At 42.2% G+C, this 15,437-nt stretch overlaps 1 protein-coding gene across 2 annotated transcripts in view; it reads left to right on the top strand.

Annotated features, from left to right (window-relative positions):
* Window positions 1-13,671: 13,671 nt before the first annotated feature.
* Window positions 13,672-15,437, top strand: part of FAM135B (family with sequence similarity 135 member B) — a 195,756-nt gene continuing 193,990 nt past the window's right edge. For both annotated transcript variants that reach the window (XM_027684433.1, XM_027684432.1), the window contains exon 1: window positions 13,672-13,865. The gene's annotated coding sequence lies outside the window, so the exon portion shown is untranslated. The remainder of the gene's footprint in view (window positions 13,866-15,437) is intronic.

The following is a 15,437-nucleotide window of genomic DNA, read 5'->3' as shown; positions in this document are numbered from 1 at the left end:
AAGTTTCCTCTTTCCTTCTCAAGGAATATTCAAGAACAAATAAAATTCTATGCAATTATGACCATTGGCATTGATTCTTAAAATTAAAATAATCAAAGTTGCTTATGGAATACAAAAAGAAAGAGTAAAAATTACTAGAAGAAAATTTTTATTTCAGGGGCTTAACTGGTGAGGGATAAGCTTGATGGTTTGTTTCTTATCTGCCCTCTAGTGTTCAGGACGCCTTTTCCTCTAGAGCCTGCTTATGCCCAAGGATTTGTTTGAGAGTGGCAACTGAAGAAAAAAAAGAAATGGAATAGCAATTGAATAAGTGAGAAAAGCTTTCTAATGTTCTTCTCAATATAAGTTCAAAGGATTACGTTTATTTTATTGATTTGTTGTATTAGAGAAACAGGAGGGATAAAAGGCATCACAGAAGTTATAAAACTCCAATATCATCTCAAATTTCTTACTCTTTTAAAAGATTAAGCTGACACAGTCTTCATATGTCTGTGAAATTGTGGAAAGATTGATATAATCAGAGATTATTTTCCTTGTGATTGAAACAGATTTGTTGAACTTTCACAGAAATGCCTTTCGGGTAATTGGAAATGTAAATTTATGGTAATTTAGAACCTGAAAAATACAAATATGAGAATATTTTAGAAAACACCTTCTTTTTTTTTTTAACTGCACTTATCCTTTAGAGCCAGCATTGTATTAGTCATCTTCCAAGAATATTCTTTAAATTTTGAATTCAAGAAGAAAAGAAGTTTTGCATAAAAAAGCATTAGCTCATTCGAGGAACGTGAATCAAAACTGTATTTATGATATATGTGCACTAAAAGCATGTGTAACTTAGTTCTGTAAGACCCAAATTTATTTTTGCACCTGGATGTGCAGAAGCACACACACACACACACATACACATATAATTTCTTGTCAATAGGTGATTATGGACTAAATCGTACTCTGTGTGTATACTCATATTCATAATGTCTTTGTGCATTTGCATAAATTCATATATATATAGAGAGAGAGAGTGTTTGTGTGGATACATGTATGAATGTGTGTGTATATTTATATTTATGTATATATATATAAATGTGTGATTCTAGGTCGTTAAAACATAAGGAACCAGAAAACTGGACTTCTGAATTGTTTTAGTAGATACTGGAGGATCTGGAATGAGGTGCTCAGCCCACATTCTCCAGACTACCCAGCTGAATTTCCCACTATGGCACTTAAATAATATTTAAGCTCATTGACTCTTAGCCCCTTCTGGAAGCAGAGATGTGCAATGCTACTCGTGTTGTTTTAGGGGAGACCCTTAGAAGCCTATGGTGCATGATCCCTCTTGCTTACAGACTGGTCCACCTTTACAGAACAGGCAGAGAGATCACCAGCTTTGCTAAACACTATTTTGGACTCTGGGAAAATCTCCTGGAAATTGGGAGCCCTGCCAGGCCTCCCGGGGGGATTCAGTTGACTTGGTCCCTATGGTGAAGTAGCTCAAAATGATTATTAGCTCTAATCTGATATTTTTCCTAGCTACTGCTGGGGGTAGGCGGGGGAGAAACTCAGATGGGTGTCCTTTGAATAGCACTTTGGAGACGCCCAGGCCTCTGCAAGGAGAAAGAGCTCTTCCATCTGAACAGACTGAATTCCCTACCAGGTTTTGTTTTCTCAAGAGGTTCAGTGAAGACCCTGCAGAAGGAAAAGCCACAGCACACAGACCTGTTGCTCAGGGCTAGTATTGACAAAGCCTCCCATTTTAATCTCTTTATGCCTGTGCAGAGTCAATTCCAACTTGTAGGTGACACATGATTATTCTGCACCCACCTTGACCCTCTTTGTTCCTTATGTCACTGCTATAGCTCAGCATGGGATTTATTAAAGTTTATCCTGAAGTGAGTAATGATGGTGTTTGGTGACAGAACAGAGCAGGAAAAAAAAAGGTCTCACTTTTTTCTCCATTTCAAACAAAAATACAGGTGTGTGATGCCTGGCCACATTAACAAAGAGCCTCCATTTTGCCTGGAAAGGAAAGGTATAGCTATTTTTTGAGGAGTGGAATCCTGGATGAGCCCATGGACTTCATAACAAGATAGCCAGGGTTGGAATGATCTCTCTCAAGGTTTTTCCCACCTTAAATCCAGTGCCATGCAACACACAGTATGTTATGATTTGTTTTAGGAGGCAGTGCTGGTCATGGGTCTGTGTTGTGGTCCCCAAGCGTAAGGACCCCATTAAAATCCAAACGCTATGTGCTGGTTTGGGCTGTTTCTGTCCATTGCAGAGGATGATGTTAACACCTAATTAACATAAAGAAACTGTTACCATCCTTGTACCATGCAAGAAGGGCAAACAAGGGCATGCTCTGTAATGGGAACTGGACAAAACAGCAGACAAAGGTTCATCACTTCTCAACAGGCAGGCTATGAGAAGAGCTTCTGCTGCTTTTCACCTCTATCCCTCCTTTCTCTTTCATATCTCTCGTATCTGGGTGTTGGCAGGGAACTGGGTCATGCAGGCTTTCAAGGCAGAGGGAAATGTTTACTTTTCCCTTTGTGTTGAAGAGATTGAGTCTCTCTCTTGCCCCATTTAATTTCAGAGCTGGGTAATGAAGCCAATGCTATTGCTGTGTTTGTGACCGGAGAAGAAAGGAAAATAAAAAGAACGTGATGTAATGCTCTGATAAATTCCATGATTATCTTTAGCCTTCTTTAGTTTTCCTTTTTATTGGTTTGACGTGTACCTGCTGTGCCAATCTGTTAGCCAGGATGTCGTCACTGAGAAGTACACAAATATATATTCTATGTTTTTCCTTTTACAGACTGAGTGCAAGGCAGGCTACTAAGGGAAGATTTGGAAAACTGGGAAAATGACTTCTATAATGGGGCAAGTCACAGGTATGATAGAATCAGAAGGTCTTTAGTTCAGTTCCTTGCTCCAAGCAGTCAGCTGTGGGATCACTTAAGGCTTTCAAGGCTTTAACCAGTCCAGACTTGAAAACTTCTGAGGATGGAAACCACGTAACCTCTCTGGACATTGTGCTTCACTGCTTGACTTTCCTCATGGGGAAAAGGTTTGAATCTCTCTTATTTAAGCTTATACTTGTTGTCTCTGCTTCCCCTGCCATGCACAGCCATGAAGAAATTTTTTCCATCTTCTGGGTGACCATTCCTCATAGGTAGTGGGGGAGTGCTGACTCCTTAACAGTTCATCCAAAGTGTCTTATCCAAGCCAAACAAGCCATGGTCCCCCACTCTCTCCTTACTGGGCAATCCTACCTTCTCAATGGTCCTCCATGGAACTTGCTCTGGTTTATCCAGATTCTTCTTGTACTGGGGGGACAAAAACTGGGTTCAGTATTTAGGTGTGGTCTGAAGAGCACTGAGACAGCGAGAGATAATCTGTTCCCTTCATCTACAGACTATAGCCTTGTTGGCACAGCCCAGGGGGCCTTTGGTCTTTGCTGCCAAGGCTCACAACCAGCTCACTGTCGACCAAGACTGCAGTTCATCAGTCCCAGTCTCTGTTGTTTCCCGTGCTTCTTCTTTTCCAGTCTCCTACTCTAAATCAGTGATTCTAAGGATACAGCAGTGTTTGTAAGAGCCATGTTTTACAGTTTTCCTCATTGGTTGCTGGATCTATACATAACAGTATTCTGGATGTTATGTCATGATGTTGCTGTGGGCAGAGTAGTGCCAGGTGCCTCCTGCTCCCATCTACACCATCTGTGTGGGCTGTGGTGCGTGCACATGGAGTTTTCTATTTGCACTTAGATGGCAGGGAAGACCATAAAATACAGTCTGATGGAGCTGTGCCCAGAGCTTTGGCTCTGTTCAAGGCTCTGTTGCTGATTGTGCAATGGGGAATTTTTTCTGCTAGGGTGGAATGGGAGAGGGCAAATGAAAACATGTCTCCACCCCTTCCCCCAGAACTGGCAGGTTGAGAAGGAAAATGAAACTGTCTTTCCTTCTGTCACATGTACATCCAGCCTTTGCAGTTGTTCCCTGGACTCTGACCATGATAAATTACATAAGGTGTTCTGCAGCTGTTCCTCAAGAATAACAGGCAGGTCATAGGGGCAACTACAGGGAAAATCCTCAATAGTTTTATTTTTATTTCCTTTGGAGGTGAATAATGTGTTTTCTCAATATTTTTGGTAATAGCATGTAAAAGGATATTCTGCTTTGACTGAACACTGAATGTGAGTTTTGCTGGGGGGGATGGTGGGTCAGTTTACTGGGAAATCAAATCCTTATCTGTTCCTGCCAAGCCTCCAGTTGAGAAGATAATACACACAAGGGCCCAAGTCATTCCATCTCTAGTCATTCAGGTATCTTTTGCTCTCAATATCCTGGCTGTATGGTCTCAGTGAGGCAGACGTGCCTACATGGCTGGGATGTGCAGTGAGAGAATGGAATGTTATCATCTTCCCAGATTAGCTCTAACTCCACATCTACTCAGTCTTGGTCCTCCCCATTGAGGTAAACTGTTTGGTGGCTTGTATTATCACTGACTTCTGTTGACATATGCTCAATTGAGGCATTAAGAGCATGAAATGTTTTAGAATTATTTCCCTGTGGACTTCAAGATCAGTCCTATTCTATGGCAAATCCCTGAAGTCCTGCATTTGCTCTCTCAAACTGTGTTTTACCTCTTTAGATGTGTAGTAGTTCTCATTGTCTCTTCAATAAATAATAAACTTTAAGAAGAACAGCGGATATCTACACAGGTACTAAGACAAGGTTCCATGATTTTGTATGCAAGACAATATCTTTCTAGCTGGCATAGTCCCCTTTATGAACACCCTTACATTCAGTTTATTTTAAAGTTACAACACATGTATTTCATAAACACTGTTTACCCCTTCATGCAAAGAGAGAAGGATTTTTTTTTTTGACATTAACTCTACAAAGTAGGTTTGTGTAATTTCTTCTGATTAACTTTTCCAGCCAGCCAGAAGACAAGTGAGAACTGGTCCTTTAGCATTATTTAGCGATGATCTGTGGAATTTCAGAGATTAGTAAGTCTGCAAATCTTTCCAAAGCAGTGTAGACTTGCCTTAGAAGTTTGTACACTAAGCTCCTTTCTTCTCATAATGCTATGAATGTCCTATTTGCTGAAAGCAATTATGAATATGAGGTAAGGAAGTGTCCACTAGCAACTTCTGTCATTGACAGGGGTGGTGGGAATGCTGAAAAATATATTATTCTGGTTTTGTTGTAATGGAGGCTATAGCTCTATAGCTATGATGAAAGGTGGGACTCATCTGTCTGGATAATCACATCTTAATTGACTTTCCTTGATCTTACTCCTTCACACCATTGCACTTCAACCTTGAGCCAGGGATGACAATAATATCTCTAGCAGTTTCCATCTTACTCACTTAAATGGGCCTTGGAGTGTCATTGACCTAGAAAGTGATATGGTGGTTGGAAGTTACACGTCAGAACTTAAAGCAACTTAAACAAAGTGTTAAAATCTCAAATATGAAACTTCCCTCGCTGCTGAAAATGCTGGTTTGCCACTGGCTTGGATTTTACACAACAGATTCTCCTCCAGTGGCTGAATAACCTGTTGCATCCAAGCATATCTTGGAGTAAGCTGCCAGCTACCCTGTCCTTTCCCACCTGTAATACACACTTCCTCAAGCACATTTAGCTTCTCTGTACCATGGTTTACCCAGAAAAAAAAGGGGATGATGTTTCTCCTCTCCTTACAAGCCTGCAATCTGATGCTTATTATGAGTAATGTTAGACAAGTGGTTCGTTCTGATATTTTGAAATAATGTTTGGTTCTGATATTTTAAAATAATCTTTATATGCAAACTCCACTTAATAGCGAGGTACTACTAGTACTGCCTACCAGCTGGTATTCTGAATTATAAAAGACATATTTTAAAAAAAGAAGCTGAAAACCTCTAGGGAAGAGTCTTAAACAAACAAGCCCATCTGGCTGTTTAGTGAATTAATATATATTTTAGGTGGGAGTGATACCAATGAGTGTTGTTAAGGTTGTCCAGCATTTCTTATAGTAACACTCTAGCTTTTATTGCTTATCATTTTGCTGTATCTTAATTGCTTGGGCTGAAACTCTTTATGCAGGGGCATCTGCCTTGCACTGAATTAATTTTGGAAAACTACAGCCAAAATAGTTTAGCTCTTTCCATAAAAGAATCTAGGGGAAATAATCAGTTTTGCCTACGTTAGAAATGGATCATATGCTCTTCTTTGGAAGACTTGAACTTGTGCGCTTAGGAAGAGATACTCCAAAGGGAAAAGAGAAGAAATGGTAGTTTTGTTGTGTCCATCTCTCAGAACTTGTGCCATAAGACAGCCCATACACCTTTGAATAAAAAGGTTTTGGGTGCTTGGCAGCAGCTAGACATAAACAGATAAGGTCCTCTGACATGTTAAGTTTTCCAGTCTGGAAACATGGATATTTTCCAAGTCTGTGTCAAAACAGAGTTGCAAAGTTTCTCTGCAACTTTCCTTCCTTTTTCTGAGATGCTGTAGGCTAGGCCAGATCTAAGGTGGGACACAAGCTGGGAGATGCAATAGTCTGGTGAAAGTTCCTTGCACTGTGCCCAACCTAAAAAGGGGAAGAAGTTGCCCTTATGATTTACAGCACCAAATTGGCAGAGGGAGGTCTAGGAGGTAACAAGGGGCCTAGGATGAGACCAAGTGATTTGGATTTAGGATATCAGGGATGGATGTGTATAAGGTGTGGCCATATGTGCATGGCAACATGTGTTTGTGTGGAGGAAAAAGGAGGCTGTGTGTAAAACCAAGGAAGAGTTGGTAAACTAAGGGGGCAGAGATCAGGAATCTGTGGGGTAGGAGACTTGTTCATGATTTCATAGAATGGTTGATGTCAGAAGTTACTTTTTGAGATCAGCTACAGCAGGTTGCAGAGGACAATGTTCAATTGAGTTTTTAATATTTCAAGTAATGGAGACTCCACATTCTGTCTGGGCAAGCTGTTTCAGTGTTCAGGGAGTTCAGCATTGACCTCCAGAAAATCTCAGCTGCTTGTATGGGTGCCTCTGAAAAAGTCCAGGACTTGTTTTCCATACACAAAATAAATGACAGTGGCAGTCCTTTTTCCATAGGGGCATTCAGAAAAGTATTGATTGTGAGTCTGTGAGGTACTGCAGTGCCGAGCAGTGCTCTGCAGCTCCTAAGGCTTACTGCAAGATGATAATTTGGGCCTGGGCTGTGTTATTCACAAAATCCTTTTTTTTTTTTCCTAACTTCTAACACTGCTGTAGTTCCTTTGACGTTTGTTATCATGTTAAACATCTGAAATGTGCTTAGTTTATTTACTCTCCGTTTTCTATCCAGTATGCAATCTTCCAGAGCCCTGAGTGAGAGGACTGCAACCTGAGATTTCCCACTGCTTTCCAGGTAAGGGAAGCACTGGAGGGTAAAAGTAGCTTTTTCTTACTTTAAGCAAGGCTGTTTACTTGGCTGTTTGGCTGTAACAAGATGCTGGACTAAAAAATGAACAGTAGAATGAATGAAATATTAAATGGATGGCAGCTTAATGAAGACTCTGTGGCTTGAGGACAGGATAAGTGTGAGGACTTTCAAAGAGAAGTACAAGCTCTTCTTGGATACAACTATTAAAGCAAGCCAAGTCATTGTGATCATTGCTATATTATACTGTGTGGGTTTTGTGTGAAACACATGTTTAGTAAAATGATAAATTATACTTTTCCTGGTACTGCAGTCTTTACCTTTAATTTTCCTATATGATACATGAAAATCCTGTCTGATTTTAATTACTGCATAATTTTAAAATGGTGTATTATCTTAAAAATACCTTTATACTGTGGTACTCCCCAACAATCTGTTTATAAGAATTGGGTTGGAAAGGATCTTAACGATCATCTAGTTCCAAATCCTTGCTATGGGAAGCAACAACTTTCACTAGATCAAGTTGCCCAAAGCCCCATCAAATCTGATATTGAATGCTTCCAGTGATGGGGCATGAATGATGGAGCGCTGTCTGTCACCAGCTGCATCAAAATAAATATAGATATATTTTAGTTAACACTTCTGCATATATTTTTATCACATAGCTGCATGAAAGACATCTTTTGATCCCCTCTCCTGTTTTTCACCTCCTTTTGCTTGCCTGCTTCTCTGTTGCATAGCATGAAACTGGATTATTTGAGACTGTGTAATTTGCATCAGAGGGTGTTTCAAATCCTGCTATGGCAATATGGTGCATTGCTTCCTAAAAGGATCTTGCTATCTGAATGGTCCTAGAGCATATAGAGGATCCAGAGGAAATCAAAGCCTGAGAGTTCTGTTCATTTTTGACTTTCCCTTTAGACCTTACCTTTTCCTGAAATTATAAAGTAGAAATAAACAGTCCCTGGAAACTGCATCACAATCAAAAGGTAAATTCAACTTCTGAGTTTATTAAAAAAGCTTAATTTTCTCTGTCCATTAACTACAGAGTTGTCACGTTTCCTGCTTCCAGCCTGGAGCAGGCATTTGGTTCTACCTTCTGCTCCCCAGTCACAGTGGGACATGTCACACTGGGTTGAGATGTGGGAGGGGGGCTAGGACTCGAGAATTGGATTTTGGGGCTCTCAAACCATAACACACATTCACAGTGAGCTCTCACAGAGATTTTATGCTGCAGACTGTGTCTCAGAGCTTGAAGAAAGCTGTTGCAGCCAAGATGTGGACTCTGCCTGTGACCACTCATTGGATGCTCCAGTGTGGAAGCTGAGGGTTGTGGTCTTTCCTTGCACGTGAGACAGCCTGCCTGAGACACATTCACTTCCTTGCCCTGTGTGTGTTAAACTCACAAGCTTGGGCCTCTCAATGTAAGGTTTTATGTGCTGGCATTGAGGTATCTGAGGAATCACAGAATCATAGAATGTTAAGGGGTGGGAATGGACCTTAAAGATTATGTAGTCCCAACCCCCTCTGCCATGAGCAGGGACACCTTTCACTAGATCAGGTTGCTTAAGGCCTTATCCAACTTGTCTTTGAACACTGCCAGGGTTGGAGCATCCACAACCTCCCAGGGCAACCTGTTCCAGTGTAACAGTGTAATTTTTGTAAAAAAATTTCTTCCTAATATCTAACCTAAATTTCCCCTCTTTCAATTTTTACCTATTACTCCTTGTCCTATAACTCCAGTTCCTGATGAAGAGCCCCTCTCTGGCTTCCCTTTAGGACCCCTTCAGATACCAGAAAGTTGCTATGAGGTCTCCATGCAACCTTCTCTTCTCCGGGCTGATCAACCCCAGCCTCCTCAGCCTGCCTTCACAGAGGAGGTCCAGCGCTCTTTCAACTTTTTGGCCTTCTCTGGACTTGCTCTAACAGTTCCAGGCCCTTCTTATGTTGGGGGCACCAGAGCTAGATGCAGCACTCCAGGTGGGGTGTCCCTAGAGCAGAGTAGAGGGGCAGAATCACCTCTTTTGACCTTCTGCCCACACTCCTTTGGATGCAGCCCAGGATTCATTTGGCTTTCTGGGCTGTGAGCACACACTGCTCATGGGGAGTTTGTCATCAATCCTCACCCCCAAGTCCTTCTCCGCTGGGCTGCTCTCAATCACTTCTCTGCCCAACCTGCAGAGGTGTCTGGGATTGACACGACCCAGGTGTAGGACCTTGCACTTTGCTTTGTTGAACTTTGTGAGATTTGCACTGGTGCACTTCTCCAGCCTGTCAAAGGTCCCTCTGGATGCCATCCCTTCCCTCCAGTGTGGGACTGCACCACACATCTTGGTGTCATCAGCAGATTTGCTGAGGGTGCCTCAATCTCACTGTCCGTGTTGCTGACTAAGCTGTTGAACAGGATCAGCCCCAGGACCAAACCCTGAAGGATACCCCTCGTCACCGTGGACAATGAGCCCTTGACCACAACTCTTTGTGTGTGGCCTTCCAGCAATTCTTTATCCACTGAGTGGTTCATCCATCGAACCCCTATCTCTCCAAATTGGAGACAAGGACGTCAGGTGGGACAGTGTCGAGCGCTTTGCATAAGTCCAGTGCTGTAGCCCCATCCTAGAAGGTCACTAAAATTTGTCAGGCATGAACAGGCAGTCAGAATTTTGTAATTCTGAGCTTATTTCAATTATTTTAAGACTTTTTTACTTAACCCAACTCTATTACTATTACACTGCACCTTGAGTAGTGTTGAGACTGAAGAAGAATCTGCAACCTGTAGAAATGTTTACCAGCCCAATGTGGGTCCTGCAGCATGGACTGCTCCACTGAACATCTATTAGGTATCCTGATACCTAATGGGAATATCTGCTTCAGGTTATTATTAAATAACCCAAAGCCTCTACACAAAGAATCTAGAATATAAATTTTCCTGCCCATGCTGGGCTATGGGACACCAATTTGTCCAAGGATGTCTGTGCTGTTGAGATTGTAGCTGGTCTGGGAATGTTCAGCAGCTAAACAGGCACTCAGGTATCCTCATGGCTGAAACCTCAGGTTGCTATGGGACTAGGGTGGCAGTTAAGAGGTATTTCCAGAATGTACATTTTGGTTTTAATCTTTGTTAGCAGACATCAGAGCTCAAATGGCTGATTTGGTGGGATAGCTCTTCCAAACAAGTCTTAGAGATGGGATTTGCCTTTACCTCAGGATGCTGTAGATAAATACAGCTAAGTTAGCCAGCCCTGGTGTTTTACTAACAACAGGGGAGAGAAAAATGGGTACAAGGGAGAATTTAACTGATATGTTTCAGAAATCTGTGTTAAGCTAAGTTGATTTGCCTGTCTTTAGTATTTAAAGCAAGAAAATAATCTAGATATGCCTGAGATGCATAAACACAGGTGTCTAGTACCATATGAGATGCCCTAAGGGGTCTGTAATTCCTAAGCAGGGCTGCAAGATGTGACATAGGTTCTTTCCTTAAAAACTAATGCTGTGGTTGAAAATGCAGCCTCTCCTCCAGGGTCTGTCAAATATGTCTGTGATGTGTCCTTTCTTTATCGAATCATATCTCCTTATGAAATCAGCATGCTCTATATACTGTAACACCACTTATCTCCACAGTGAACTGATGCAAGTCATCAATCCCACCGCGTAGGACCTCCTTGCACGACTGAGGGCAGATAAAACCATTTCACCTTTTATTTTGTTTAGGTTTTTTGTTTGTTTGTTTGTTTTTTTTTTTGTGCTTTGTTGGAGCTTTATATCCACTCTGTACTCACTTGGCACAGTTGGAGATGAATACTCTGCAGGGTGCACACAGGGAGGTACCAGAGCCATTGGGTTTAGTGGGCTCTACATGTCCTTAGGGGAGGATTTTTCCTCAGTGTTGCAGATTAGCACCAATAGGAGAATTAAGGTGGGCAGTTCCTAGTGGTAAAACACAACCACACTGAGGCAAAGTACTTGAAGCCAGAGCCAGCTCTCTTCTGCTATTCTTATGTGTGTTCTTGAAAATAGAGATGCACCTTTCAAAAAATATCCCAAATAAGCAAAGTTGGAAAATATAACCTTGTGAGCTGATTGCGTGTACCTCAGCAGTTACATTTTGCAGTACACATCCTGATTGCGCAGAAATAAGATCTGTCTGTGGTGTCAGTGATCTATTCATAATAACCATGAGTTTTGCTGTCAGCTGGCTAGTTATGGAGCGGGTGATTTAGGTGTGCTCACAGTCATTACTGCAATGAGATCATCTCGCCCTGCATTCAAAATTAAAGCAGAGGATCCCCATGGCCACACAAGCACCAAATACTTTTTAGCTCTCAGAAGGGGTTTCAGAGTACAGTCAAATTTTACATGCATGACATTTTAAAAGATTAAAATAGATAACATATTTCTTATTTCTTTTTAGGGGGCTAGAAAGTCCCTTTGAGTCACCTATTCTACATAATCTCTGAGTGGACATCAAAATTATTGTCTGAAAGGAGAATAATTAAAAAGACTGGGGGGAGAATGGTGACTGGTTTTATAAGACACATGGAGGCTGTGAAATGGGAAGCTACTCCATGGAGGTCTGACAATGTGTGTTGGCTGGCACATTTTTCCTCCTCAGTTCTGTAGTTCCAGGTTCTCTCATAGTAATGAGATATATAGGAAATGCTTTTATATGAACCACATTATGACTGCAAATGAACATGGTGTTCTTCTAGAATATCTTGAGAGATGGTGCCACCAGCACATCCCAGAATTGTAGAATTACCTATTTTAAAGAACACCTTGTTCCAAACTCCTTGCCATGGACAGGGACACCTTACACTAGACCAGGTTGCTCCGAGCTCCATCCAACCTGGCCTTAAACACTTCCAGGGACAGGGCAGCCGCAGCTTCTCTGGGCAACCTGTTCCAGTGCCTCACCACCCTCACAGTAAGAATTTCTTCCTAATATCAAATCCAAACCTACTCTCAGTTTGAAGCCATTCACCCTTGTCCTGTCATTACATGCTCTTGTAAAAAGCTCCTCACCATCTTTCTTGTAGGCCCCCATCTCCTGTAACCATTTCTCCAGGTCTGATACTTAAATAGTAAAAGCAGGAAAAACAGGAAAAATGCAGGAAGATGCACCCAGTGCATTTTCTTGGTGTCTCAAGCTCAGATTCCTATTGTCTGCAGCATCCAGATTTCAAGCAGAGATCTGGCAGTAGGAAGCAAATCCCTTTAGAAAGTTTCCACCAGTGATTTTTCTTTTTTCAGTAGGTTTTAGACAGAGTTTCACAATGTCCTGCAAACAATACCATCTCCTGAAAGAACTGTGATGGCTTATGAGCGTTACGCAGCTTTGCACTAACGTTTTTGGATGGAAGTGACATTTGATTGTTGTGACCTTACTGTGTCTTGTGATGTTCCTGTGCAAAATGAGAGCCTCATGACATGCATATTTGATACATAAATGGCAACTGAATGCCTTGATTTCATATGTCTCTCTCGGTTAATATTCAATGTTTTGATCCTGTGGCAGTCCATTCACCTGAGGTCTTTTTCCTTTCTTATTTTCAGATCACTAGGCAAAGGCAAAGTTCAGCTTGTTTGCTTCATGCATGAAAGATTAGTGTCCTGTGCTGTGTAAGAGTGTTCCTCTCTGAAAGGTTTTTTTCTCACTGTTTGGTGGTAAGAGGCAGTTCTCTCACACAAGGAACTCATTTTTAAGGGGATTTCTCTATGCAAAAAACCCTTTACACAAGAAGACAGTAAAATTCCAGTTTTAAGTCCCATTTTAAAGACAGAAGGTTGGCTTTTAGCTAAAAAGAGAAAAAGTTTAACATTGCATCACAACATGAACTTTGAAAATTATTCCCCTCCTCAGCCTTGCTGTTTTGTTCAGTCCCTTATAAAAATTCAAGAACACCCTGTAAAAGGAAACTTTGCCCTCCTGGAAGCTGGTGTTTGACCTTTGCAGGGCAGTGAGCTCTTTACTGACAAGTGCAGAATGCAAACATTTTGGATGCATCACTCCATCTGTTTTCCCAGAGCTCCAAAAGCATGCCCAGGAATGACCTCTATCCTCCCGGCTGTCACTGTCCCTATGGAGGGGGGCTTTGGGGTGGCATCCCTGTGCCTGTACATCGAGGGCTGCTTGGCAGCGATGGGTTCGAGAAGATCTGGGTGCTGGGGCAGCTGTTGCTCTGAGCGGTGCCGCCGCCGAGTTGGGTAACCATGGCAACAGCATCACCGCCAGCATCCTCCTCCTCCTCACTCGGCTCTCCTCCTCCTCGGCATCATCAGGAGCAGCAGCAGCAGCAGCCCTGGCAGGAGCCAGAGCCCGGCAGCCGAGGCTGCAGCCAGCTGCTGCCATCCCCTACCCGCACCGGCACCCGGTCACAGCCCCGGCCCCACTGCTCCCGGGGGGAATAGGGCAGAGGGAGCTGAGAGAGCTGCACTGCAGAGGGATCCCAGACAACCCAGGTAAGAGCTGTGGGGCTGCTCACAAACTCCCCGAGATCGATGTGCTGTGTGCCTGGCGTGTGTTTGCGTGCGAGTGTTGGCTGCGAGTTTTCCGGCTCGCTCCTTCCAACAGCAGTGTGATGACAATTCCAGGCAAGCATGTTTTCCGGCTCATCTTTCCCATCTCTGCCATACTGTCCCTCTCCCTCTCCTCCACCCAGATACATAAGGAATTATAAATAATATTCTTAAAGGTTGGTAGAAAATGGGATGATGGGGGAGCCCAATGTGATCAGAGTGGGGAACGGCTGCGCTTCCAAAATAAAAGTGGGCAGCAGCAGCAGAGCAAAGGTTGACACGATAATTAATAACCCCTAAAGAAAAAAAAATATGTGACAAGGCACTTCTGTCTCTGCCCACTCTACAAATAAATCTCATTCAGCAGAGAGCTGTAAAGAGGAGAGGTGTGTGAATAGTCAAACTAGAAACCTCACTATAGTCCACAACTGTCAGATTTGCCTTAAGTGTTTTAAAATCAGAAAAAAAACATTGCAATAACAATGCAATCATACCTGAGAACGTGTGTATGTATGTAATTGTAAAAATATTGCTCTTAAACCTTTACAACTTCTAAGAAGTAAAAAAAAAAAAATTGTCTTAGAGATGTGGGTCTGATGGCCAGACAGTCAAAGATACTGACTTCGTCTGTTGTGAGAAAGCATGTACTGGGTACATTTCAAAAGGTAGGAAGAATAGTTCTAACCCAAAGGCACATGAGGACAGTCCTTGTAATTTCATAAACAGGAGAGAGACAAATCCATGGAGTGTCCTTGTGCAGGCAAATAGATGTGGATGAGTGCATTTGTCTGAGGATCATGAAGGGAGAGAGGATAAGAAGTAAGTTTAAGCCAAGCGGTAAGTGTTTGCTGTGTAATGACTGCAGAGAGCTCTTTCCACTTCCACAGAACTATTTTTATTTGTTTATTTGTTTGTTTTTGTCAGCAGTAAGGAGAAAGAGATCTGCTGTTGCTGCTCTCTATCTCCTTCTCTAAACCCCCCTGTTCTACCTTCTGGTGTTCCTTGTCCACCCCAAATCATCCTTGTCTGTGTGGCTGGAAATGCTGCTGGCTTTACTGATAATAAGTATTTTAATAAAAGACTTTTGAGCCCATCCCAGGATATGATACAGTTTTAGTTCTGCTTCCTAATTATAATATGGGGACAGTCTAGGTATGACCCAGTACAAGTATACACACACACACACACACATGTATATACTTGTACATACATTGAAGGCTAAGAGGCACCTGTCGTTCATGTTCAACCTGATTTGAGAATCAGAGTGTTTTTTTGGTCCCAGTCCTCTGTTTTGCTACATGTCTGCAGATCCTCCTAAAATCAGCAGAAGATGGAATATAATTTAAGTTTATAGGTATAGAACAGAAGGCAGAATTGGGCCCACCTTTTCTCTATGTTTATAAAAACCCTCCTCCTGCAATATACAGAACAAGGAATTTGGGTAGTCAGGACCTTATGCCCAGTTCTTATGCAGAAATGTTGTAAAAATTACCTGGGAACTATGCTCCATCCCAA

Source organism: Neopelma chrysocephalum, unplaced genomic scaffold (assembly GCF_003984885.1).
Source record: "Neopelma chrysocephalum unplaced genomic scaffold, ASM398488v2 Primary Assembly neopelma1_66, whole genome shotgun sequence".
In the NCBI taxonomy this organism is placed as follows: domain Eukaryota; kingdom Metazoa; phylum Chordata; class Aves; order Passeriformes; family Pipridae; genus Neopelma; species Neopelma chrysocephalum.
This window is presented reverse-complemented; position numbering and strand designations above follow the sequence as displayed.